Source organism: Erithacus rubecula (genome assembly GCF_903797595.1).
Source record: "Erithacus rubecula genome assembly, chromosome: 1".
Classification (NCBI taxonomy): Eukaryota; Metazoa; Chordata; class Aves; order Passeriformes; family Muscicapidae; genus Erithacus; species Erithacus rubecula.
The window spans coordinates 98,953,170-98,980,827 of NC_136658.1; the positions used below are offsets into that span (position 1 = coordinate 98,953,170).

The window sequence follows — 27,658 nt, forward strand, 5'->3', positions numbered from 1 at the left end:
TCATGAACATTTTTACTTTTCAAAATAAATTACTCACTCACCCAGGAACATCACTGATTTTTCAGGAGTGTCATCATCCAAAACCAAGCCACTCAATACCTTGTAAATTTATAGCTGAAGCTACAATTAAGAATAACTTCTGATAGATTTAGGGAAATATATGAAATTACATTGCACAAATGCCCTTAACCTTGTCCTGCAGATATGATAATTTATAATTACATTTAAATATTTCATCATATTAGGATTAATTGAATTTTTAAAAAATGTGTTTCTCCTTTTTTGGCATCCTAGAGAGAAGAGATAAAGTTGCTGAAGTGAACCTATGCATTCCTTCCAGTGGCTCAGAACAACAGCTGCACATACCTGTGGGCACAATTTTGCAGCTAGGACATAAACCAATATATCTGTCAGTCAGGAAGACATATAAATGACTTAGGTTGCATCTGTAATTAAATGTGACTACAAAATGGGATCCAAAGAAAACCACAGACAGCAATTAAAAAATCCATCCCTTCTGGAGGATCTGACATGACCCTGATGCCTCATGTCATATGTGTCAATACTGTCACTAGTGCAATTGCTCTGAAGGGCTTAGTTCTGACTGGCACCACTGGGGAAGTCAGAATCAGGCCCAGAGATGTTCAGATCACCAGATGGATTCCACTAGTGTGATGGCCTTCCCAGTCTCATTCACAAAATCATTTGTTGAACCCACTGCCAGTGGAAGTGTCCTTGCACAATAAGCGTCACTCTTCATGCCAGGTTTTTCAAATCATCCAACATCAAGCCATGGCTGATATCCCATGGCCTGTCCCTTAATTTTATGATTTCTCACAATGAAGCCAAGACATGGGACAAGAGGGAGAAATTTAATGCTTCCCTGTTCTAAGCACTGTCTGAACTGGAAAGAGGAGGGTGTCACAGTCAATATAAACTTACTGGCACAAATGCAAAATCTGCACCTGTCTGAACTTGCACAGGAACACTGATTCCCTGCTGGAAATCAGCTGAGGATGGTTATGTGCTTATAGTGCAGATCATTTCTTCCACCTGGAAAAGGAAGAGCAATTCAGGGTCTGAAGAGGGTCTGTGACTTCAGGGCTGATCCTGTACTGCTTGGTCCATCAGATTTGCTCCTCTTCTGAGTAGGCTGCAGATCTCAACATTAGTCTTGTTAGAAGAATGAGGACTGAAATAGGTGGAGAGAGATCTTTTGCCTGCTTTGTTTTTTTCATTGGTTTGTTTGTAAGACAGTGACTCTCTCATTCTGTTTCTATACCTTTGAAAAAGACTAGAATCATGGAATGGCTTGGGTTGAAAGGGATTTGGTCTGAATTTCCAACAGCTCGAAGCAATGCCTTCCGCTGCTCCAACTTGAGCAAAGTGGAGACAAGGAAACACCAATATTGCATGTGCTCATTCTGCTTCTGATAGAGACTTCCAGATATGCAGATGACTGAAGCAAAGGCTACTGAGCTACTCTGCCCTTCTGGCTTCAGGAAATGTCCAGCTGGTTGATTGCTGCTACATTATGCTGAGCAACCCCAGTAGAGGAGCCCTCTTCTGTCATAATATAACTGTGATATTATCTTCCCTGCTATCTCTAAGGTGCAGGAAATACTAGAAGTCATGTTTTAAAGGTGAGATAATCTTTATGTTGGAGATAGAAAATTACTTTCTTAAGGTAGAAAATTCTGTCTGCATCAAAGTCACAGCTCCTAATTGACTTTTCTACACATTTGCTATATGTAGCTTGGGCAAAAGAGGAATTTTAGGCTCCTGACATCAGCAATAGACTGTACAAACAAGTACACCTTTTAATATAGCATGGCTGAGCCATGTTAGCTCATCTACATCCCTATCAAAGATTCCTAACTGACTTCCTTATCATAAATACTTCTTCATATCACTTCTGTTTGTTGCAACATTATGGCCCACAGGCAAACAACTTAGAATTTTTAGCTCATAATTTCATGCATTTCTAATTTATTGTCTCACTTTAAATCTCCATTAAAATGAAAATAGAGGAAGGGGAAAAAAACAGCCCTTTGCATACCTATTCACCAAGCTGCTTTCTAAGGTTCTTAGAGGTCTAATTATGATATGAAAACATGATTTCCAACTTTGCAGATGATACTAAATTGGAAGAGAATAAAAACAAATGAGGAATAATTAGGTAGTGCAACCAGATATAAAAGAATTTAGATCATTTTATATTTCAGGAATAATAGATGGCAAATGCAGGGCTGTGCAAATAAATTGAGAATAATTAGCCTCACGGTATGGCATAAAAAGTGGGATCCTGTTTAGAAAGAGAAGAGGCTACAACACACTGAGATAAATTCTGAACTTTGAGTGTAAAATTCACATATAAGTTTCCCTTACCTATGTGGCCCTCTAGCAGAGTCAGTGGTATTCCCCTAGATAGAGCTAGAATAAGAAAGAAAAGCACCACTTGGCCCCTGGGATAGGAAGGGCTGCATGGTCTAGTCTAAGAACAGTTTCCTCCACAGTAATTACACAGGACTCTATCAGCTAAATGGACCACAGGCTGTATTCAGTCTGCAGGATGACTCTGCCCAAACCAGTACCTTCCTCTGGGGGAAAAAGGAGAAAGAGTGGGGAGAATACACCAAGGAAACATTTTGTTCTTTGCTCGAGGGCTCCTGCAGAAGAGCCACCTGACTCTGACTGCGGCAGAAATGCAGCACTTGTTTGGAAAGAGCTCTGGGCTGATCAAGAGCAGTCATGTTTTATTCCCTTACTTTATGTTATGTTCCATAATGTATTCAGGCCTGAAGTTAGAAAAAGGTTTCCAACAGTTGAGCTGGGAGGTTCCAGGAGAGCTGTCAGTGGGAACAATGGTGGGAAGATACCTTGCTGGTTTTAGAATGTTGCTTCATGAACCATGACAGATTAAATGCTGAGATAGCAGGGATGGCAAGGGACATCCCCCTAGGAGATCACCATGGTTTCCTAGGCTGCTGCTTTCCGCTCTATATCCTGCTGCCTACTTCTGACTGAAGCACAGCCTGTCAAAAACACACTCCCTCTTCTGCATATATCAGCACATTAACTTCCAGCTACGTGATATGGGATGTTCTTCTGTACCAACTCAAGGAAAAAAAAAAAAAAAAAAGAGCCTGTTTTCTTTCTTGAAGAGATGAAAATTTGTTCAGGAAACTGATTTTTTATTTTATTGAGTTGTCTGTTCATTTTGAAGGTAGGTGAAGATGCAAAATGGACAAGTGCATGAGGGAATTAAGATCACCGCTAGTGACTCAATATTGCAAGGGATTACTAACTACAGAGTATTTTCACTGAAAACAGAATTAAATAAACTTCTCTAGAATAATGATGTCTAAAATCCATCATTGGTTCATGGAATTTGAAAAGTATTAGGTTGGTCTGTTTGCCCATCTAGAGATACCTTTATGGAGGTGAAGATTCACCTTCCTAGGTCCTCTTATAGTAAAGTTTTAGTTTTTTAAACAATAGCAAAATAGTGACAAAAGCTTCATTTTAGGGCATTTATACTTTTTTTTCTAGTCATGTTTTCCACAGAATAGGTCTGAGTTATTATTTCAAAGCATGCAAGTGAAAGGCCATTGAAATTTTCCACATGCAATGAAGTATATTTCAGCATTAAACACCTGCATAATTTATGGCAGAATCCACGTAATTTCTGTGTATGGCTATACTTAACACAGGCTCATTTCACATTTGAAATTCAATTCTTCCAGCTGACTAATTGATTCATTTTCATAAATACTCTAAAATTTGTAATAAGAACAATGCTTTGTTGTAAGATGTTGTTCTGGCCAACACTGAAATTAATTATGAATATTTACTTTCAAGAAAAGCCACTGGGACCAACAGCAAATAACGAAAACATAGTGATTTATAATTTCTTTTTACAATCCTTTTGTTACATGAGATTCAGCAAAATTTCAAATCCTATAAACCATCCCCTTAAAATAGGGCTATTGTTACCCAATCTCATTTTCTGTTCTCTGCCTCCTGCCCATTCCTCCCAGGAGCCCTCCCTCTGCTGGGATCCCTCTGGTTCTGTCCTGGGATGGGAGACAGTGAACAAGTTTCCAACACGAGCTTTGATAGCCACTATGTCCATCATCCTACACCAGCAGAGTTAAATTAGGATGTTTTCAGGGAGGGTGGGAAATAGTTTGATTTCAGAAAAAACAATAAATCATTCCCAAAGCTCTTGAACATACATTCTGAAGTCACCCAGGTTTCCAGAGCAGGCCTGGTTTAGAACATAGAAGCTCAGACCAAGGCAGTGTCCTCAGAAGAGCTGGTGAGGGTTGCACTTCAGTTCCCACAAGTCCCATTAGATGAAGTTGTGCAGATGCAGCAGGAAAGGTGGGATTGACATAAAGCATGGGAGGTGATTCATTAGTCCAGTGCAACTCTTGCATGGTCAGGCTTGGAGAGCAGCACCTGCACTGGTGATGGACACTTCCACCAGCTCTAGACTTTTGGGAGCACAGCCCAGCCCTGTCACATCACCCTTCTGCCCAGCTGCAGTACAGCAGCTCTCCCTCCTGCCTGACCATTAGTCTGTGGAACTGGCACCTGGAATTTGGGGAAACAGGCAGGATGGGCCCCAGTTACTCTTAGGATCAAAGATACTTATTTATAAATAATATCAATTTTAGATTAGCACGATTTTAAGTGTATGAGAGGTAGCTTAAAATGTGTGGCTTTCTATGTCCCAGAGCTCTCTGATAGAGTTCAGAGACAAGCACATCTTCCCCTGAAACCCATCAGCTTCCCATTACTCTTATCTCTGTGCTATTGCCTTGAGCTCTTTTAGCCCCAAATGGGGCAGGAAGAGGCAGCAGAGTCAGATCTGCTCTGTGAAAGGCTTCAGTCATCTTCCACAGCCACAAGGAGAGCCTGCCATAGAAAATGTGCCTTCAAATCCATCAGCTGTGCTACAGATCCCTCTTTGTCATCGTTCCTTAGGAAACCTGCCACTAGGAATCACAGCTGCTGGGAGTAGCAAACACCCTGTGAGCTTGCACTGCAACAGGCAGGCAGCTCCAGGGGGCTGCGCCCGTGGCCACTGCTCCCATTGAACACTTGACCATGGCAGCAGCCAGAGGCCAAGAGCCCAGAGACAGTTTGAGCTTTTTTATTTTTTTTTAATCTCCAGGAAGATTTCTTGGTGCAAGAATTAATCATGACATTTAATTAAAGCAGAATCTTGTTAGTGATATATACATAAGTTTTTAATTTATTTGTTGTTGAGAAAAGCAACTCTGTATAAATAAAAATAAAAGCTATTTTAAAGTTAAAAACAGCCTGATTTGCTCTGCAGAATTTTCAATCCTCCAGGATTCAGCAAAAATAGAATGAAGTACTTACATCTTCAAAAAGCATTAAGCCAAGTACTTCATCAAAGGTTAAAGTGCAGAAATATGAAATAACTGAAAAGTTGGCTCACTGGACTGCAAATTGGCCAAGAAAAGGAAGTGAATCTGAAAAGGAAAAGAATTTAGAAGAGGTTGTGATTGAGATCAGCAGATCTTCAGCCTCTCAATATTATATTATAAATGGCATCAAAAATTTCTGCTGTCAGTTCCTAATAGTAAATTCTGGTTAACAATAAGGAAAGAACAATACAATCAGAAACAGGAAAACGTAAAATATTCATGCATTGCAGTACTCATAAATAACAACACATGAGAGGGAAAAACAGTCAAGAAAGGGATCATTATCTAATGGAAAATTGTTGCAGAATTACAAGGAAAACATTTCTAGTCCAGAAAAAAAGTCTCTACCCAGTTCAACTAAAAATGCAACTCCTGTAAACAAGAAAAGATAAATCACCTTAGAACTAGGCTCAGTTTTCAGGAAAGCTGAGAATGTCTTGGGTATGTATATATATATATATATATATATAGTGTATATATTCATACTGAATTCAATATTTTGTTAAAGAGTGAAAGCATTTGGGTAGGCAGACATTTATACAGTACAAATTTTATTTAATCTACAGAGTCCTATTGTTCAGCTTTACAGAGTCTGTGGTTTGTCTCAAACCACATTCCCAAGCATTTTCCACTCCTGCCAGTTTTGTAATCATCACAGGTGCTCTTTTTTTATCAGCATGAGGTCCACCATCAGTCTGGGATGAACAGACAAGCCATGGCCACCAGCTGCCCTGCATCACTAGAGATGCATCAGTGCAGATTGTATGAGTAGGGAGTTAACCAGGCATCACCATTTCTAGCTCAAGTTTAAAACCAGGGCTTTTTCTTGCACAATTCTTAATTTTTTATTTTAAGATCTATAGTTTCCTACATAATCCACAGTGGTGTTAGATCAGAAAAACTCATATCACACCTTCCTCTAATCAAAGGCCTTCCAGTTGTTCCCTCTCTGCCAATGAAGTCTAAAATGAAACATAAGATTTCAAAGGACTTCCTCACTTCCTTAAGAAAGAAAAGAGAAACAAACCAAAGAAACCTTGTAATTTAAATTTTTACATAGTATTTGCTTTGCATGTTCCTTTGAAATATTCCCTATGGGAGTGTGTCTCTAACTAGGCACTCTGCAAATTTATCACTCAAAACTCCTGAGGAGTAATACTGTGAATGACCATGTAAATATAATTTCCTTCATCCTTTCATGGCATGCTTGTTGTTTCTTTGTTAGATGCCAATGCTATTAAAAGGAATTTCTGAAACTCTTTTTGTCATTCTGAATTTCAAACATTAGGGAAAAAATGTCAAAGAACAGTCTTTTTCAGGTGTGTAACTTTTCCACACTGATCCTGGATAAATTTGGCTGGGACTGCAGAGAAACACTGAGCCAGGAAGCAGGAACTGACTCAAGATTTTGTGTTGGCATTGAACCACTGGACTCACAGAAATTATGGGTTGCTAAAACTTCAATGTGACCAGGGAGGACATGACAAAAGGATTTTGAGAACCTCACAGAGATGTCTGATGATATTAGGATAAGGATAATACTAAGCAGGGGAGAAAACCTGTACAACTTCCTTGGAATAAAAATGCAATCCTGTGCTTCTGATTGGTAAAATAGGCAAATGGCATCATTGAGTCAGCAGATACTGTTCTGCACAAAATCTGATGGATTTCTCCTTTGGGAAAGGAATCTAAGCAAAAAGTCATGACATTTGTTTCTGGGAACTGGTTTTAATAGCACAGGTTACAAAGAGGCAGTGCTGTTTTCAAAAGTAATAAGACAGTCATCTTATTCCTCAGTTTTCTGGTCAAGTTATAGCTATTCTACCCCATAAAATATTATTCATGCCTGAAAAATGGCAATTTTTTAAAATCTATGATACACCACCTCTATTAAATGTTTAGGCATGAAAAAAAAGGATGACAGAAATGTAAAGACACCAATTGTTGAAGAATATATACAGTGGAATAATAACCCTAAAAAGTATCTCTATAATAAATTTTCAAAATTAAAAGGTTTTGATTGCTCTTAGTTCTGAAAATTGTGTTTACCTGAGGAAACATGATTCTCTTTGAAGACCAGACTATCCTTTAGTGTGTATTATTTTCCTGTGAATCAACAATTTCCATAGCTGTGCAATTGCAGTGTGGCCAGAATTCTCGGGATACTTCACTACCAATGGCTTTCATTTGTCCCACTGCCACTCTGTTTTTTAAAACAGAGAACTCTGAGAATTACTAGTTTTCATAACTGAAGATATTGATGAGAAAAAATCAGAGGGAAAATAATGTGTTCCCTAATCTCTTCCCAAAAGGGCACCATCACAGGATATAAGTAAGACAAAGCAAATGCTGAAGATGAATACTTCTATTTCAGCTGGCACATTCATTTTCCAAGCATCAGTCTAAGAACATTCATGCTAAATGCAGTGAGAAACAGCCTGGAAAAACTAAGTGACTTCATCTTTATAGAAGTGTTTTGTAAGAATGAACTTCAGCAAAACCTTTGATACTTCTGTGCCTTAGAATCATGGAATGATAGTTTTGAATGGGCCTAGCTATGGAAGATCCCCAAACAACAAACTTATTGAAAACAAAGCTATTATGCATCCTCTGGTTCACAGCTTACCACACAGGACTGTTCTTTCAAGGATAGTTTTCTTAATCCTTTCTCAAAGGTAGGTTTGCATCTTTCCAGTGAAGGGTTTATAATTTTTCCTTTATTAGATTCATGGTCATCTGCATTCATTGCATTGACTGATTTCTGACTTCCTAGTATTGCAAGCTTTATTTTGGCCAGAACTAGATTCTTGCTTTCCACTGGAAGTTAGGAATCTTTCAGTAAAAGCAAGACACATAAAAATTAAGATGTAAATTTCAAGTGGGTATGTAAAACTGAAAAGGCAGAAAACTGTAAAGACAAACATAAGGCAGCACATCACTGGAGCATCAATTTCTGTTTGTTGTGTCATAATATATCCCATAATGGTATTTAAACATTGTGTCCCATAATGACATGAAACAAACTTTAAAAAGTAGTTTCAATGGGCCAGGCCTTCAGTTACTAAAATGGAAGTCACAGTCATCTAACTGCACTAAATGGATGCCCTTTTTATTCCATATTTAGACCTTCCAAATACTGCAATTTTTAACTATGTTTCCAAAAATCAGTGCTTTTTGTCAAGCTACACATTACTTTCTCTAATTATCATCAGGTATCTCCTTCCATGTTAATTTCTTTTTCACTAAAGACATCACTAATAATCCAAATCAAAATTTGGTACAATCACTTATAAACTGCTTTCCATTACAGAAAAATAACAAAGTTGAATAAAGTCTACCATGCATCTATGTAAATTATGAAAATATAATTAAAAGAAGCCAAAGATTGAACATGATGAGTGGAAAAAACTCATGAAAGTAACTTCCAACACACTTGAGGCACATGGTTAACCATAAAGTCAGGAAGTACTAATCCAGGAAAGAACATAGCTTTGGGCAGAATCTCTCCCTCTTTCCAAATGCTGACATATATATCCAAAAACAGTGACCATTTTTATGACATAGCATAACAGATGAAATTAATCTTCAATGCTAAGCAAAAAAAACCCATCAATGCACGCTGATCTGAACACAGACTTTCTGTTCTACTGGAAAACACCAGATTTGTTTTCATTATGGTAAGAACAAAAGGAAAAGCTGAATTTTATTTGTAAGGAAAATAATTGGATAAATTAATATGTTCCACTTCAAATTCAGTATTTTTGTTCTGATTTTGATTTAATATTATGTTCAAACTATAGTTTGTAAAAATAAGAAGTGTTTTGAAATAAGAAAACACAGAATTTCATTATGGAAAAGACTGAAAACTACATTTTCATCATTTTTTCTTTACTGAGTTTTATTGAAAGTGAAGCTTAACACAAAATTTTACTATTTATAAATAAAATTATTTTACCAATGAGAAACTAGCATTTATGAAACATCTCCAGTTTTTACTTTTACAACTGAGAAAATAATGGGCCCGCATCAGTACAACTTAAGTGGCCAAGAATTTCAGAACCAAAACAAACCAAAACTCACCTAGATAAAAACCAACTTGTTGGAGCTAACAGAGTGTTAAAAGTGTAGACACTAGAGACAGTGCAGGGATTCAGTGCAAACTGAGCACCAGTGAGCAGAGAGTGAAGAGCATTAAATGTCAAGGGCAGCAGACACAGCAAGAGGAAGGCAAAGAATGCACTTAAGAAGTCACCCAGAAGTGGAAGCATTGAAGAAATGTTCACACAAATATGCTGCAATGTGAACAAAAATGATGCTCTTAGAGGCTGTTGCAGCAACACATTAGGGGAAGGAAAATGTCAGAGTATGCACCAAGACTTTAAGTGTAATCACTACAAACCAGGCAAAACAGGAAGAACTGCTGTCAAAGTATTTTATATTTTCCAGACAAGTCTTTATTCAGAAATCAGTTTGGGGAACTAAAATTCTGCTAAGTCCCAAATTACACTCAGTTTTGTATCAACCAGCAAAAAATGGGGAAAAAATCACTTTCAGCAAGAGATTAAAATGAGTAATGGTTCAAAACATAAAGACCATGCACTTAGCCTTTATTCATAGATGAAAAATTAGTTGAAACTCTAAGAAGTCTAAAAAATATGAGCCATGAAGCTGATTAATCTCAAAATTAGAATATTTATTATGTGCTGAATTATATGCACTTAGCCACCCAATTTTAAAAATTACAATCCAGTAAAATGAAGGAAATGGCTCTACTTCAGACTGTCATAAAATGTCGCTTGGAGAAGAGATTACTGAAAAACAGAATGTTTATTATTTAGTATCCTGATAAAGGAGATCACAGGTGAGGAAGCCAGAGAGTAGACTGGGAATTTTACAGGAGCAGAGGTGGGAAAGGGGGTCACTTCAAAGGATTTGCTACAAGCAATTTTGTTTTTTCTTTAGCAGCTGTGGGACAAACCCTGACAACCTCACTGCTTTAGAGGATGGATGGAAAACCTGCTTCATGCCTACTGGATAGCAGGATGCCTCCTTTCCTCTAGGAGGCAAAGAATGCTAAGGTGAAAGATAAAGTTTTCCCAAGCCAAGTTGCAGCATGAGAAAATATAACTAGAGGCACTCAGCCCCAGGGACCTGGAGTGCTCAAGCAAAGAAACACTCTTACCTCAGGTTTTAATTTTTATTTGATTTATATCAGAAAGAATATTTAATAGCTCCCCTATTCACCTACCTGCTCTGTAATGCTCACACAAACAGGGTATGAGGATTATGAGACAGACTAATGCCTCTCTCCACTGAAATTACTGTAATAGCAAAGCCATTTTGCAAATGACAGTGTAAGTATCAGCTCAGATAATTCTGGAAAATTAATGCCTCAAATTAAATGCTGCCTCAGAGCTCAGGAAATACATTTTATTCTTTGGTCTTTTTACTCTTGCTTTATATCTATTGTTTACTGCTCTGGAGTATAGTTTTGGGGTTTTTTTCACCCCCACTCTTCAGCATGAGGCCAGTGCAGTCATTTAGGAGACTTTAAAACCAAAAAGTATCTCAGAATCAGCTGACAGGAATGCTGGTTGCTACTAAACAGAGAAAGGTGAACAGCTTGCAGGATGAGGTGGAGAACACAGGCATGCACTCAGTCTCAACCTGGAAAAGGGGATGGGAAAGCCACACACAACTCCAGCAGCAATTTATTCATCTTATGGGCCCTAAAATTGCTCTGCAGAGGTGCCACCTCTCTCCACGCTGATGAATGGAGGCCAAATCATTAGCATGGACTAAAACACCTGATTCCTGAGCCTTCGAATACATGGAAGATATTTTGCACTAAAGACTATCTGACTCTGCAGGACAATGACAAGGAAAAAAATATACAGAGAACATTATCAGAAGAACAGTAAGTGTGGAAAACAAAGAGACTGGAACAGCAATACAAATTTGCTGGTTGCTTGCTTGTCAATTGGTTGATATATTTCTATTTTAGAGAACTACCTCATTCTATTTGTGTTACTAGTAACTTGGTATTTACTTCTAACAATAGTAATTTTTCTTAAACTGAGTTTGTATGCCTCTCATTCTATCAGATTGTACAAATATCAAACTAAAAAGGGCAAATTCTTTCCTTGGCCAGATCCTTGGAGGTTCTTAGCCCACAGAGCACTAAACACAGGCCTTACCCATTATGTGAAAAATATCCATAATGCATTAAGCACACAAGAATCCTCTAAGAGAATTGACTATAAAACAAAATCAAGAAGGGGAAGAGTATGGAGCCTATATGCCTCAAAGATGCTCTGAACTGCAGCATATTTGGATCTGTGTCATACAATGAAGATAAAGAAAATTCATTCTTTCTCAAGATACTATTTACTCAGTATTCAGTTCTTCAATTACAATAATTTTAATTTATTATCTCTTTTCTGAGCCACTTGATCTTTTCAGTGTTTCAAGGCTGAAATTTTATGTTTGAGTCATCATAGGGTTTTAATTGTCATACTAATTGTGGTAATTCATTTTTTGAGTTGTCTTTCTAGTGAATCCAGGTTCCAAGTCAATCTCATGAATGGATGGCATTAACTCTGTTACTGAATTTACCTGGTTGCACAATATAAAAAAGTACTTTGCAGAAACTCAAGTTCCCAATCTGCAAAAGCCATCATGATAATGGACCAGCCAGTGGATAAGAAATTTGCTGAATGATGACACTCCAAGGGCTGTGTCAATGTCTCAGTGTCCAAGTGGAGACAGTGACAAGTGGTGCCCTTCAGGGGACAGTTTTGGGATCAGCACTCTAACTTCTTTCTCAGTAACATGGACAGTGGGGTTGAATGTGACCTCAGCAAGTCTGCCAACAATCCCAAGCTGTGTGGTGTGGTCAGGATGCTTAGGGAACGGATGTCATCCAGAGGGATCCTGACAGGCTTAAAAGATGGGCCCATGTGGACCTCATGAAGTTCAGCACGGCCAAGTGCAAGGTCCTGCACCTGGGTCAGGACAATTCCAAGCACAAACACAGGCTGGGCAGAGAACACCCTTGGGGAGAAGCTGGATATGAGGTGTCAGTGTGCACTGGCAGCCCAGAAAACCAGCCATGGCCTGGGCTGCATCCAAAGTCCTGTGGGCAGTGGGTCCAGGGAAGGGGCTCTGCTCCTCTGCTCCATTCTGATGAGACCCACCTGGAGTGCTGCATCCAGCCCTGGGGACCCCAGCATCAGAGGGATGGAGACCTGCTGGAGTGAGTCCAGAGGAGGCCATGAAGATGATCAGAAGACAGGCTGAGGGAGCTGGGGTGGTTCAGCCTAGAGAAAAGAAGGCTCCAGTGACATCTTCCATCAGCCTCCTGGTACCTAAGGGGGCCACAAGAGAGGCAGGAAGGGACTTTTCACAGGAACAGGTAGGGATAGCACAGGGGGGAATGGTTTTAAACTGAAAGAGAGCAGATCAAGGTTAGACATTAGGAAAAAATTCTTTGCTGTGAGGCACTGGAATGGGCTGCCCAGAGAAGCTGTGGGTGCCCCATCTCTGGAAGCATCCAAGGCCAGGTTGGATGGAGCTCTGAGCAACCTGATCTAGTGGAAGGTGCCCACAGCAGGGGGTTGGAACCAATCTATGATTCTGTGATTTGAAGATTTGAGGATTTCATTCAGGGCTTGTCAATTATTAGTCCAAAGTTAGAGCTGGGAAAGATTTTGCTGGTTTTGGAACCCAAAAGTCTGTCAGTTCATTTAGACTGAACTGTTTGATAGGAAACATACAACATTATACTCAGAAGCACAAAATTAAAAGCAAATTAAGAAATTATAGAAGAAAATCACAATCTATTTTGCTGCTAAAACTACTGTAAAGTACATACATCTTACCACTTAGACAATAATTTTCAGATTTTTCTTCTGTCCTTCCCTTTATTACAGTTTTTCTTGTATGCAATTACACTATTGCTTTAACTGGGATCAAAAGTGAATCTTCTCTCTCCAGTTGGGTTCAGAGAGGTCTCACAGCAAGTGAATTAGTTTCATAGTAGGGTTACTCAGTGGTAAGTAATAATGAAGCCTTGTACACTTAAAACTTTCTTGATAACCCAATCATAACAGAGGTCATGGTTTGTTTGATAATGGGATGTGCAGGACTGAAAATGCTGGGGGACATTAAATGCAAGATGTTCTTGAGAAACTGGAGAAATGGTCCGGAAAAATGCAATTCACTAAGTGTAAATTCTAGCTCTAGATTAGTGTACACAAACACAACATGGGAAAAAGCTAACCATGGCATTGGCCATGTTGGAAAAGATCTGGAGGAGGCAAACAGAAAATGACTCAGCACTGATCTACTGCTGTGGAAATTATTGCCCCTTATGGTAGGAGCTTATACTCTTTATACAAACATGAGTTTAATCTCTGAGTGGTACAAAATAATCCTCTTTCCTACTTTCTTCACCAGCCCTGGAGTCTCAGCAGATCTGATGTGTCAGGTGTTGAGTATCCTTTCAAGAAAGATGTAGACAATGAAAAGAAAACACAAAGGAGAATGCTGAATAAGGTGAAAGAGATTTGATCTCTGAAAAACAAAATTGAAATTTGGAATTGTTTTATCTGGGGACAGTGCTTGCAAGGCACAAAAGAAAAAATGTTCTTTGTGAATCACAAGAAATATGAAAAGTCTGGATTGTAGCAAAGAGCTTTGAGAAGTTTTTTATATTGGTTAAACCAGTAGATAAATTTTTCTGGAAGTTGTGGAAACTTGAACAGCATGGTTTTAAGCATGGTTTGAAACTATCAGAAATGTCACAGGTAGAGGGATCTTGGCTTGAAGCAAGAACCTCCAGTCCAGATGGCAGACACAGCTCTACAGAATAGCCTGCAGTCTGCCTCTTACACTTCATACTTTTGCTCTGCAGATGACAAAAAGATATGCTAGGATTTAATACTTCACAAGTGCCACAAGAAGATAAACAGAGGTTTGGCTGGTTCAAAACTTGCACAAGGCATCACACCTACTGTGTATGCAGAGGCAATGTTATTGGGAGAGACTCCCTACACAGCACTGTGATCACCAGCCAGCCCTGGCAGCACTGCTGCTCACCCTGCACTAACACACTGCACATGGGGGTGCTAATGGCAGGAACAGTGTCCTGCTGACCATACCAAACCTCCTCATGACCCCAGAGTCCCCCATCTGACTTTTATGTTGTTTTTGAGGGATAGTAAATTAGATAATTGCTTTTTTCTGTTCCTCTTTCTCATTGTTTCACCTGAACCCCTTCTCTACTTTATTTTTCTTTTGTTTTTCTGTCCCATGCATGTCCTTTGTTTCTTCTGCTTGTAGCAATTTTTCAGAGCCATTTCTCCTTTTTTTTTTCAACTTGATTTACATCCATTTAGAATGTGAAAATATAGGGTTTGTCCCTGTGGCCTTGTCAGAGATCATCCCTTTAAGTGCCAAACATGGAAGGGGTTCACAATCAGCATGGAGATGCAAACAGCTCAGACAATCACACTTACCAAAACAACCCTGCACCATGTCAGCCAGCCTGCTTCACTTTCTGTTGTCAGATTCTTGGAGGTTATTAGCAAACCTCTCCAACAGGAGCAATGGGGATAACCCAAAAGCATATCAAACCTCCTATAACTAAATACTGCTGGAAGAGTTGAGACTGGATTCTTTGACTCCTAGTGTCTTATATAAAAAAAAAAAATCCTTAAATATTATTTTGTTTGAAAGACACCAATTAATTCTGCATAATGTACACTATTAGCAATTGATACACTTGCTTTGTTTAGGAAAATTTGAAGAATAAAACAGATTGCTGTTTCCATCAAAACACTTCAAGCTGGATTTAATAGTGCTGAAATGCTAATTGTGAATTGTATTTCACATCATACACTGCAGACTAATTTAAAAAGAGGAAAACATATTATGGTAAATACCACAATGCATTCACTATGAGTCATCTAAGCATATGATGAACTGGAACAATACCAGCAGCACAACACAAAGAAGCTGAATTAAAGCTAGAGGGAGTACAATGCCTTTTGATCAGGCCTAGTATATACTGGGAATATATACAGCTGCTCATACAGCATTAGGTTTCTGGCAAATAAAACAATGTGAACATTTTTTTGTCTCTCCCTCTTCTTTCTCCAGTGCAACACTTCCAAATACATTTGTATTAAGTCAATAAGAAGCAAAATAAGTGGTCTTGCTTGTAGGAAGAACAGGCAGCTTCAGCACCAGTTCCCCATGCTCCACTGTGATGCTGACTGTGCTTATATTACACAGATGCTTGCTTTTAGCATCCTAATGAGAACTTTCAAGAATTCAATTACTATTAAATTAGCTTTACTGAATGTTATCAGAATGCTTCTGAGGGTTTTGTATTAACCTATCAGCACAGGAAGGAAGGAATACCATACTGTCAATCCAATTATTTTTTCTTGTACTTTTATAAGGAGGGGAAGGGTGAAGCATATGACTTGTTTTTCTCAGGGGAAAAAGAAGAAGGGAGCTGACATCTCTGGGAATTCAGTACCAGTTCCCTGGAACTTGAAGAAAGCCACTTTTGTCAAAGTCTCTCAATCCTCTCAGTTCCTACCAGTTTTTAGTAGTCACTGTAGCATTTCCAGAGACACTGGCTCCCTCTGAAACAGCTATCAAGTAGTCAGGATCCTCATTATCCACAACACAGCACTGGAATTCGAAAGACATTAGTGGATTCTCTGCCTCATAAAACTGCAGATCTTTTCTGAGGTGAAAGAAGCACTGAAAAAGCCCAAATGGCTTCCTCCAGCTGGGTTCTGAAGCTCTCTTAAAAGTGCTATGACTATGATTGTATGATTCTGAGATACCTGGGTGTGCAGGTGGGATTGCTCCCAGGGATATCTCTGCTTTCAGAAGAAAGGTCAGAACACTGGTCCCTAGCCCTTCCATCCAATAACTCTTTATGTGTTGCCCAGTACCCTGAAGCATTGCCAAAGCAATATTACAGAGGGTAGTGTATTTCAGTTATAGTTCCATGGTAACATGTGAATGTTAGATATTTGTAAATAGGCATTACACAGACACATTACATTTCTCTCAGCTTTCCTTCTTCACATCCCTAGATATCCATATTTTTTCTCTAAAATATGCACTAGAAAGCTCTTTGGTACTTTACTCCTTTGATTTCCCTTCTGGTAGTTGTGTTTCCTCAATGTTTTTTCTGAGGATCAAGCATTAACAGGCCTCCATTGGTTCAAAATTGTGTTCTGTTTCTGAGATGTGTAACAACCCTGCTAAGAACTGAGTCAGAAACTAGAGTAGGGATTTGATGTATAAATCCTCAGATGTCCCACTGTGCCCATCATTCATCAATAGCTCACTCAACTGCCCTCCTATTAGAACCAGAGGATGCCAGCAGGGATCGAAGCACAAGGGACTCTGAGTGCATATTAACTGAATTAAATTGTCAATGTATTAAACTTCCATGAATTCACAGGCTGATTTTAGCTTGTTTAGAATCTAAACTTCTACCGGGTGATATAAAAATACCCACATACAAATACATACCCACAAAAAGAGGGAATCAATACTCTCAATTCATTGCAAAATTTAAAAAATCAAACACAATTAAAACCTGCTTAGCTTAGCTGTAATGCAGAAGAATATAATTATTTCTCCCAGTGCTTAGATTACCTTCTCTGTTAAAACCTTTTCTTCTGGAAAACTTTAGCTGTTCAGAGAGCATAAAGAACAGTAAATAAATATGTGGCAATAGTAATTTAGTTATTCATATTACTGGAAAAAATGGTTGTATTTATCTCTTTAGTATACACAGTACCATAAGATTGCCTTTTCTAATTTATTGAACTGAGCCAGAAAACAATCACCATCTAAAAATGCTACATTCCTGGGCACACATACACCCAGATATCATGTTGTGACTTCAGTCTGAGCATCCCTGTGCCACAGGGGACCTCAGTGACATTGTAAGGTGCCAAAACACATCCCTGTGCTCTTGGAACAGAAGCACAGCATGTTCTGGGCAGGAGGCAGCATCCAGAGGGTGCAGCATTCTTCCAGCACCAGCCACTTTTGAGGCAGGCAGGTCCCATCCCTGGGGAGGGCAGCAGATGTGCTCCCATCTCCCGTCCATCAGAGCCCAGGCAGGATCCCTTGCACTCTGTTTCCATGAGCCACCAGCTGTCACAGCAGCAGCAGCTGCTGCTGATGGAGGGCAGCACACAGCAAAGGGGCTCAGGCCCAGGCAGCTCCCAGAGGTTTTATATTCTGTGCTGTACAGAGGCCAGGAAGCACAGAGGTGGGAGGGAGGGGACAGGCATCCAGCCTGGCTCACCTTGTTCTTACACTTCCCTGAGAGGAGAGCATCTCCCTGCTCCATCATGGCCTGGCTGCCTCCTCCACAAACACATAGCTTGAAGAGCCTGGAGATTCACATTGTGTTTTTTATTTCAAATGAACCAAGGGGTGCTGACCAGCATGGACCACACAAGCCATGCATCAGCAGCCTTTATAAAGCCAGAAGAGCAACCCACTTCAGCTGAACCACTGCAGAGAAGTCTCCCCACTGCCAGTAAATTGGAGAATTGGACAAGACTCCAAATTTTTAAAGCTGTGCAAAACCAGGACAGTTTTCCAGATACCTTCCTTCACGCTTCTTGTACATTCATTTTTATATGAGGTTTTAGACTAAACTTTGAAGGCTTTTTCAAAGTCAGAGCTATGGCTTTTCCCTGTGTTTATTTTTACCCAGCTGAACTTCCACTGAATTAAATTTTAACCCAGTAAACTTGATCAAGAAGAGCTTTGGGGAAACCTTGATATGTCTGAGAATAGGGGCTTCCAGCTTTCCTTCCTCCTCCTCCTCCTCCTCCTCCTCTACTCCAGGATAACTGGCACCAGCACCACAAGCTACTTTACCTCTTGTCACCTCACAGCAATAATCAATACAAACTAAAAAAGCTAACAGTGCAGCTATTATTTGAGAAAGAAGCTGCAAAGACACCCATGGTCTATGGTCTGTGGAGATGACTCATTCCACAGCACAATCTAATTCCAAAACAATTACAGCAAAATCAAAATCCTCACACAAAGGAGAGACAAAACACAAAGTCTGGACCTCTGCTGAGCACATGACTATATAAAGCTGACATGACTGCAGAGATTGCACTGCCTTCTAACCATAAAGCACAACTGTCCATTTTCTTTAAACTCTTCCATGGAGAATTAAATGGTAAAATAAACAAACTACAGGGCAGTATGGTTCAAATGTGAGTGCTTGTGCATCAAATTTGCTACTGCAGTTTAATTCAAAAAAAGAATTAGCATTCTTTTCCTCCACTGTAATTTAAAACAAATTACCCACTGACCAAAACCAATAGATTATCATATTAATTGGTAACTTTTATGTTCATTATATTGTAAGAGAAAACCACAATTTCTCTAAATATGTTCATTACTCAGATAATTATCCAAAACAATTATGCAATACAATTACCCAGACAATTACTCAGGAGGGAAATTATCTCCAGATGCACCACAAGCTATTCTATGAAGTGCTCAGTATTTATCGTTTCAGTTGTATTGGCTGTGATTGATCAAATGAGTCATACATTGTTCTGTCAATTCTCCATTGTGAGCAAATACTTCTAGAGCAAATATCCACTAATTCTAACTTCAGGTGGTGTAAATATCACACATGGGAGCTCACACTTCACATTCATACTCTGTGGCAGAAAAAGTCTGAGCTAACTGAAATCTAATCCAGGCAAAATGCCACTTGACTATGCATTGCACTGTCTGTACTTGCCCTTGAAGCAACATTTTCTACCTGTTAAAAGCAAACTAGGCCAAGTTCTGTGAAACAAGATGAATAGTCAGATTCCTTCTCTTGATCTGAAACCAGACACTAATTTGGTAGCAAGATTATTTTAGAAATCACAGTTTTCCATGTCAATGCAGAAAATTAAGTGCTAACTACTGTGATCTCATATAGTATTGCAAATTCTTAATCATGCAAAACAACTTAAGCATTTATTCTAGATCTGAGTTTATGATCTTCTTGATTTGAACTTAAGATAGATTATCTTTTGCTTAATAGCTTTTCTTGAGGTTTGGAACCTAAGAATTCAAAGCACAACCACAGCCAAAGCAGGCAAATTTTGCCTGTGTTCATGAGCAAAAATAATGGAAATAACAAACCAGGCTCCAGCATCTAATAACTCTGAGTAAAAAATTTAACAGATTAGCTGTTTTATAATTAAAGTTTCAGGCTATGCTACGAAAGCCTTAAGAAAGTGTAGGGCTGAATCAACAAATTCTTGGGCTAGTTTACCACCAACTCATTAGTATTTCTGCATCATTGCATTTCTGCATTTTTGGAAGTTTCAAGGGTCATAGTGCCAAGGATCACTGAGGTCCAGTGTGGTTTTTGAATCACCTTAAGCAGAAGGTTTAAAAAGCCCAGCAAGTACACCTCATTTTCCTGTTTTAAAATATTGCACATAAAGATATTCCAGTTTGATGATTGCAAAGACTTGCTACAGCTCACCCTGACACCACATTCTTCAAAATATTCTTAGGCCTTATTTTCAGATGTTTTTGTCCTACTTGGACAGATTTGACAGTGCAGATAGGCAACTAAGCCCTAGGGCTAGGCATGAGTTTCACTTCTTAACAATATTTTATCTACAAAGAGCAGAATATGAACAGACAAGTTGCTCTGTGCTCTGCAGCTTCTATTGACTTTAAAACGCAAACTCATACTTCCTCCTCTGCTTTCAGAGAATTTAATTGGTGCCAAAGTGAAAGATCCCAGCATGACCTGTCTCCTCTCTAAGCCACTCCAGCTGTGATTGTGAGCAAATTTGTACATTCAGACACTGCTGCAAGAGAGACCTTCCTAATAAGCTGAGGTTTTGCACTGATGGAGGAAAAAAAGAAGTGCTTGGTTGGAAACAGGGAGAGCTGAGACATGGCTTACCCCACCCTTAGAGTTAAACAAAGCTTTAAAGCCTCAATAAGGACTAAATGAAAACAGAATAAGGACTTGACTATTTACTCCACACAGAAGAGTTAGTACAGGTAATAGTGCCAACAACTTGTGTAGGGTAAGTGAGCAAGTCTAGTTCATTAACTTATATTGTGTAGGCATTAGGGTTGCAGTTCCTTACACATTTTTTCTACTTTTCTGACCAGAATCTCACTAGGGATGAGACTCCTTTGCAGTCTCTAGGTTTTTCACTGCACTGTGAGCAAGTCTGAGTTAGCTTCAAACTACCTGCTGCTGCTTGTAGTGAAAAGTGAATCAGTCTCAGCATAGTATGTTCACTACCCACCAGTGCAAGGTGAGCTGGCTTTATCACAGAATCATGGAATGGCTTGGGTTGAAAGGCACCTTAAACATGGCTCCAATCTCCCTGCCATGGACAGGGACACTTTCCACTAGAGTGCTCTGAAGGGAATGGGCTGATGCAAATGTGCTGTACACACCCTCACTAAGATGGCAATATCCACAGCCAACACACATGTGGCAGCCTGTTCCTCTTTCTGATTTTGACCTTACAAAACTTAATCCTTAAAAGAAGAATTTAACCATGAATAAATTTAAGCAGTAGTTTTTCTGAGTGTGTTGAGCTAGATATTAGAAAAAGAAGTTTTTGACTGTCTTTCAGTACTGTCAATTTAGAACCATAGCATGCAGGTAAAGAGCAACAGAGTGAAGAAATTATTGGAAAAATAATGTCAGCCTTTTAAAACTGTGCTTCAAATTGGGACAAATGTGAACACAGGCTAAATGCTCCCAGTGTCCCACTAGTCTTGTAAGGAAAAACTGAAGCCTACTGAAAACAGTCCTGTTCTAGAAGAATTTTCCAAACTCAGAGACTTTTCTATTTATCTTTTATGTATCACAGACATATAAAAATATATCATACACATATCTGGACTGAAAAAGGATTTCATCCAATTAAATGCAGTATTGTAAAGTTTAGGAAATTATGATGAAGAGAAATACTCAATAGAAACTCCTTTAAAATTCTGTGTCTTCACAAATAAAAAGATAAAAACACTAGGTTTCCCATCACTTCAGCTTGAAACAATTGAGCATCCTCCACATGAGTAGAGGAGGGCTTTCTGCAACCAGTAAAACTAGAAAGGACAGACAAAACCAAAGGTGAAAGGCAGAGCTGGCACATGGGTAGTATTATTCTTTTCTTGCTGTTTCGTGCAACTGAATTAATCCATATCCTGAGTTTGCCACATTCACTCCTTTCCATCTCAGTCATAAACAGGGTACCTCAAAAATCTCCTCTTCTGGTTTTGATACTGAAAGGATGGATAAAACAAAAATTTTATTCTTTAGTAGAAGTCCTTCCTCCTTTTGTTTGAAAGAAGGTTCAGCTTGGCACACTGGTTCATTGTTAAGAAAGAAACAAGATCTGATTGAGCTGCTGTGCCATATGAGAAGGTAAGGGAAAACAACCTGCAGGATGAGTTCAGGACAACATCACTCAAATACAAATAATGGACAGAAGATTTAATGGCCTTTGGGGAACATTATGGCTGAAATTTGTGATCCAATGGAGTATTTATTTGCCACTGACTGTAATGGGACTATGATTTAATTGTTTTTGTGTTCTCCCAAAGTGTGGAGGACTCAGTTTTTGAAACTTCAGGCACGAACTGGGAAAGAATGAGAGAAATAAACTAGTCATAAATCAGAAAATGTAAACAGTAATTACAAAATTAGTATTCTCTTTATCAGGATTTTTGAACAAAGAAATAGCCACGTAGATTAAAGTCAATCAGACTATTTTTTGTAAGTCTAAAATGTTTTGCAGAGAAGCATTTATTTCAATGACATTTCAAAGAGGGCCCATGCCAATTTCAAAAGGAAAACAAGGAAGAGAAAAAGGAATCAAAACCACTTCCTTTCTCAGTTTGAAAACTGACATTTTGATTCAAGCATTTTTATCTAACAGAATTATAACACTGTGACTTTGTGCCAGTTTGGAACAAAAATAGACGTATAACCTTCAAAAAATCATCACAAAATCAATCTCTTTCCTTTGACCTGCTCTCTAATTATCTGGGATTATCATATACCTTAAGAAGCTGCCAAGAAATGTCCAAATTCAAAGATATTACAAAAGTAAGCATAAAATAAGGGTTTCTTTTTAATGTAAGCTCACTGATTTCATAAAAACCTTGGCTTGATGGCCTCTTTAAATTGCTTTTTCCTCTATATGTGAAGCTATAAATCCCTTCTTGCTACCAGATGTTTTTGTATCTCGAGTGATATCAGATCCAACTGCCTCACTTTTTATTAGCAAAAACAAAAGAGTTGTTATTTGCCATACCACCAAAATCTGAAAATATTTTCAGTTCTTATCTATAATTCTTTAGGTGAGAATTGTAGCTGCTGTTGGTTGAGCTTTAACTGGAAGCTCAATTTTGCATTCAAAAATATGCATTAATGGCAGGATGGGCACAGATGAGGCAAATCTCTTTCTTCCTGGCAGCCTCAATGTGTGATGCTGGCAGGTAGGAAATCAATGCTACAAAACTTAAGACGGGCCAGAGCGTTTTTCAGTGTCTCTACACAGCCAAACCTCATCTTAGGGACTCCCAGAGTCAGAGCCAGGTCTTTGCCCTGCACTGCTGTGCTACCCCTGCCTGGATGTGTGGAAATCCAGCAGAAACAACACCTGGCACCACTGGGAAAGGTGATGTGGAGACGAGCTGGTCGGGAGGCAGTCACTAGAGGGCAATGCAGCTCTTCAGCTCTCCCATCCCATCCCATCCCTGCCCCAGTGTCCAGCCTGAGCTCTCCAGGAGCCCCGGGTGCTCCTGGCCCTGCCAGGAACAGAGCATCCAGCCTGGAGGAGGACACTGCTGAAACACAACCCATCTGATCAGGCATGTGGGATTTTGCAAAACCTGGGATGCTTGGTGTGTAACTGGCAGGTGGTTAATCAGGTCAGGGGGTATCTGCAGGTAACCTCCTGGCAAGGTGATACTGCAGGAGACAACAGCAGAAGAGAGGCAAGACCTTGAGAGAAAATTGAGTCATCATATAAGCAAGCAAGAATCCCATTTAAGACCAAGAGTCACAGCAGTTGTTGGCATCCAAAACAGCATTTATTCACTATCAGTTTTGTGCAGAGAGAGAGAGAGAGAGCAAACAAACAAGTTTTGAATGGGAGAGTGCAGAGGATATGGCAAATTTTGAACTCAGTGTTGAGGTGCAGTAAGTTTGGTGCCGCTGTTACATGACAAGAGTTTGGTCTAAGATTCCCAGTATTTAAAGAATATGCTTATTTTCACAGAAATGGAAAAATTTCTCCTTTTAATGCAGATTAAAATTCTCTACCCAGTTATAAATCAAAAATTAACAGCTTTATCTAGGTCAGGGCATTGAAGATACATTAAAGATTTATCCTCATTCACTAAATTTTAATTTTAATGTGGCACATCTGACAAGTCTTGTGGAACTACTTAGATTCCATTGACATCCTTCTGTCACTAGTATCAAAGCCTCATCTTTGAGACTCTTGTTTCCAGATACCTAGCTGTCACTGGATTATTTTGTCTCTGCAATGGTGTCACAATCAATGCCTGTGCAGGCATTCACATGCATGTCCCACATATGTCAGCTAGAGCTCACACACCACAGAAATAAACAGCTTTACTTCTAGAAACACAGATTTCTATGTAATCACTTAAAGGGGAAGCTATAAATTTTTTTTTTATCCCTTCTAGCCTTTTAAAAGTTACTGGAACTGGTTGCCTGGAAATTAAAGCTCCACAACAACCCCACAGTTTAATTTGCAAACAATATTTAATTACAGGAATGGCTATGAGAAGAAAAAAATATTTTCCATATCCCTGCCTTCATTTTTATGAATATTTATGGCAGAAATGTTGATGCACCATTTGACAAAACTGTCTGTGGACCTGGAAGACATCTAATTCTGGAGTAGAAACAGTGCCACATGATTAATCTAGTCAGTCAGTCCAGAATTATGGCAGAAATTTAGTGCTTCAGCTATTGTGGCCTTTAACATCTGTGCAATTACCAGGCTTAAATACAGGCCTCTTAGAGAATAATAGTTATGACACATTCATGGAATGTCAAAGTACATTTACAGATCCTTCTCTGGCCAAAAATTCAGTGCCAATATTTCAGAAATACAAACGGTGAAGTGCATATCTATAAGGTAGGTGTAAATGGATACATATGAACTTCTTGGAAATTAATTTGGCCCAGGAAAGAATCCCCAAACTTTTTTTTTTTTTTTTTTGTATTCCCAAGCAGCTGCCAAGGTTTGTTCTCAGATCCGGGACCTGCTGTTATCTTGGCTGTGATGCCATAGAGGAAATACCCTGTCAGTCAGGGCAGCTGGCTAATCCTGGGTTTGTGTGCAAGAGAGGGGAAAGATGTAGGACAGAGACATTCCTAACATGGGCAAAATGACAACACAAGGCAGAATTACAAAGAGATTTTCTTTTCATTTGCAGTTGTGTCCCATAGCTTATTCCTACTGCTGCTGCCTTCTTACAGGTTCAGGGGAAACACCACTGTCCTTGTGATTCCCAGCATGGAAGGTGTTACAATAGGCCTGAACTCACCAAAGTATTGCATCACCCTGCATTTCTCACCACAGTCCTGAAGCTTTTCCTACTGGAGAGCTTTTAAGTCTACTTCTTCCTTCTGGGATTCTGCACATGGACCAACTTTCAGGCATCAGAGGCTTCTAACAAACACAGGGCTGGGATGAAGGAAAGGAAGGATAAAACACATACAGTAAAATGTGTTGTATCTAATTAACATAAGATGGCAGTGGTCTCACTGCATCTTTGACTTTGAATGGAGCATGCATTCCATTCTGTCCCAACCTGTCCACATCATGATGCACCAATCTCTTAACCTGACTTTACAGACAATGTTAAATGTTTTCCCTGTCTCACAGTCACTTGAAGCTTCCTGCATTATTTCCTCACTTACCTCCTTCAGAATCTCTGCTTCATGTGGGGAAGATATGTTTTACTTATTTTCTTCTGTAAGAATAAAAATGTGAACATAAAACTTAAAGAGTGCTAAGAAATGTTACTGCCCATTAGAAACACTGCCCTGGTTCTACCTGGTCTGGCCTGGTCTTCAGGTGGGGAGACTAAGTAATGTACCTCACAGAAATGAGACAATTTTTCTTAAGAGAAAAATATTTTATTTACACTTGCCTAGTATTGATAATTGACCTTCTAGTTCAAAGCTGAAGTTCTACTCCTTAATCCAGCTACAACTAAGTCCCTAGAATTTGTTGCACTAGACATATTAGGATTACATTTATTGAACTTCAGCTTTGTTTTTAATTAAATGCTGATGCATACTCTTACCACTTATTAGCCTTATTTCTCTTTCCTGTTGCAGATCCTTAGGTGTTCCAAGCACCATTCCTCCTTAAAAATAAAGCTCCTGCTTGTTTGCTTTTTCATGTCCTTAGCCAGACTTCAGATTGCATTTTCCTGAACACCACAGCTATTTATCCAGGGGAAGGACTAAAGGACAGATTCCTTCTGACATCTCAGCATGCTGCTGTGAAGACTTCCGGCTTCAAGGGCCCATAATAATGGAAGATGAAAGCTTTTTAACAGTTCACCTTGTTGAGTAAATTACCAACACAAAGTTCAAAATAGGTTCAAAATTCATATTCCCCTACTCAGGAACTGACATCAACAAAAGCAAAGTAAATGTATCAAGACCACTGAACACACTTTTTTTTTGTTTACATATAGCAGAGAAAAAAATTGCTTTTTTTCCAAAGGAGAAAAAAAAGTAAATAAAAAGGCCTTTTTATAAAGCCTAATTTCAAGCATATTTCAGTATCCATTCTCCATTATTTGTGCCTGGATTTATATCTTCCAGCACACAAATCAGCCAATTCTGCAACTTGGCTTCATTAAATTACTTTATACATAATTCAAGATGGAAAAGCAAATTCTTTTCTTCTTACTTTCACCCTTCCTCTTTACACCTTACATTTTGATAGAGGGACTCAGTGACTGCTACACCTTCTGACAGCAGCCAACTGGGAAACAAGTTTTAAGCATGGCCATTCCTGTGGCTGTGGGCAGAGTGAATTACAATTTCCATCAGTAAAACATCCACAAGGAGTAGACTGAGCATTGGTACCACAGAGCCCCTGAAGCCAGGAAACCACCCAAAGCACTCAGAACAGCTCAGGCACTTTGTCCCACTGACCCACATTCACCACCAGTCCCTGCCATCCAACTTGCTGTTCATACTCCCCTAAACCCCTGTATCAGCTGATGCTTGTCACTGCTCAACATTCTCAAAAAAAACACAAAGGGTATTTCCTAATTCCAAACAGGTAAGGACCCTAGATGTTATAGCAAGGAAGCACTTTGATTAATGTTGACCAATATATGCCAAAAATGAAGGAAAGATTCACCACTTTCTTTTAGATATCACATACAGCACTTTGCACCAAGGAAAACCCCCCACTGAGTTTGTAATTGCCTAGTAGAGAAGAATAAAAAAGAAATTCAAATAGTTTAAAACTTTGCTGATCTGTCATAACATTAACAATTTTCCAACTTTAACACAGCCCTGAATAGAACCTAGGCCTAAAAGCAAAAAAAAAATTTAAAAGATTCCCCAAACACCTTCTTCTTTACATTAAGATGGATTTTTGCAATGAATGAATAACCTCTTTCACTTTTAATTTAGACCTACCCATCAACATGGCTGTTATTATTCACAGCAGCAAAGTCCTTGCCACACTACAGCAGAAATAATAGCTGCATCTCTGGGTTCTATTTTCCCCAGGAATCCACAATGTTATTTAAATAAGTCTACTATGCCGTAAGTACAGCAGACAAGGCTGCTTCTAATGAAGGGCTATTTTTATTTCTGTCCCAACTTTATATAATATGACTGGAATTTGCTTGTGGAAGAAAGGATCATTAATTGCATGTCATCTCTCCCTTGCATGCAAGGACTCGTGACACCCTTGGACATTTTCAATAGTCATGTTGACATCTATATTCTACCAAGAAGCACTATGTCATTTACTAAACAGCACAGGCAAGACAGTATCCTTGATGTTTCCACAATACATGATGCAGTGTTTTCCTGAGAGAAGCAAAGTAAGAAATAAATC

General features: G+C 39.0%; 1 protein-coding gene across 7 annotated transcripts in view; it reads right to left on the minus strand.

Moving 5' to 3' along the window:
- Positions 1–27,658, minus strand: part of LOC306809084 (uncharacterized protein) — a 233,254-nt gene that overhangs the window by 105,850 nt on the left and 99,746 nt on the right. For 2 of the 7 annotated variants that reach the window (XR_013776163.1, XR_013776164.1), the window contains exon 3: positions 12,659–12,829. The exons of the other annotated variants lie outside the window; for them this stretch is intronic. The gene's annotated coding sequence lies outside the window, so the exon portion shown is untranslated. The remainder of the gene's footprint in view (positions 1–12,658; positions 12,830–27,658) is intronic. 7 annotated transcript variants of the gene reach the window in all.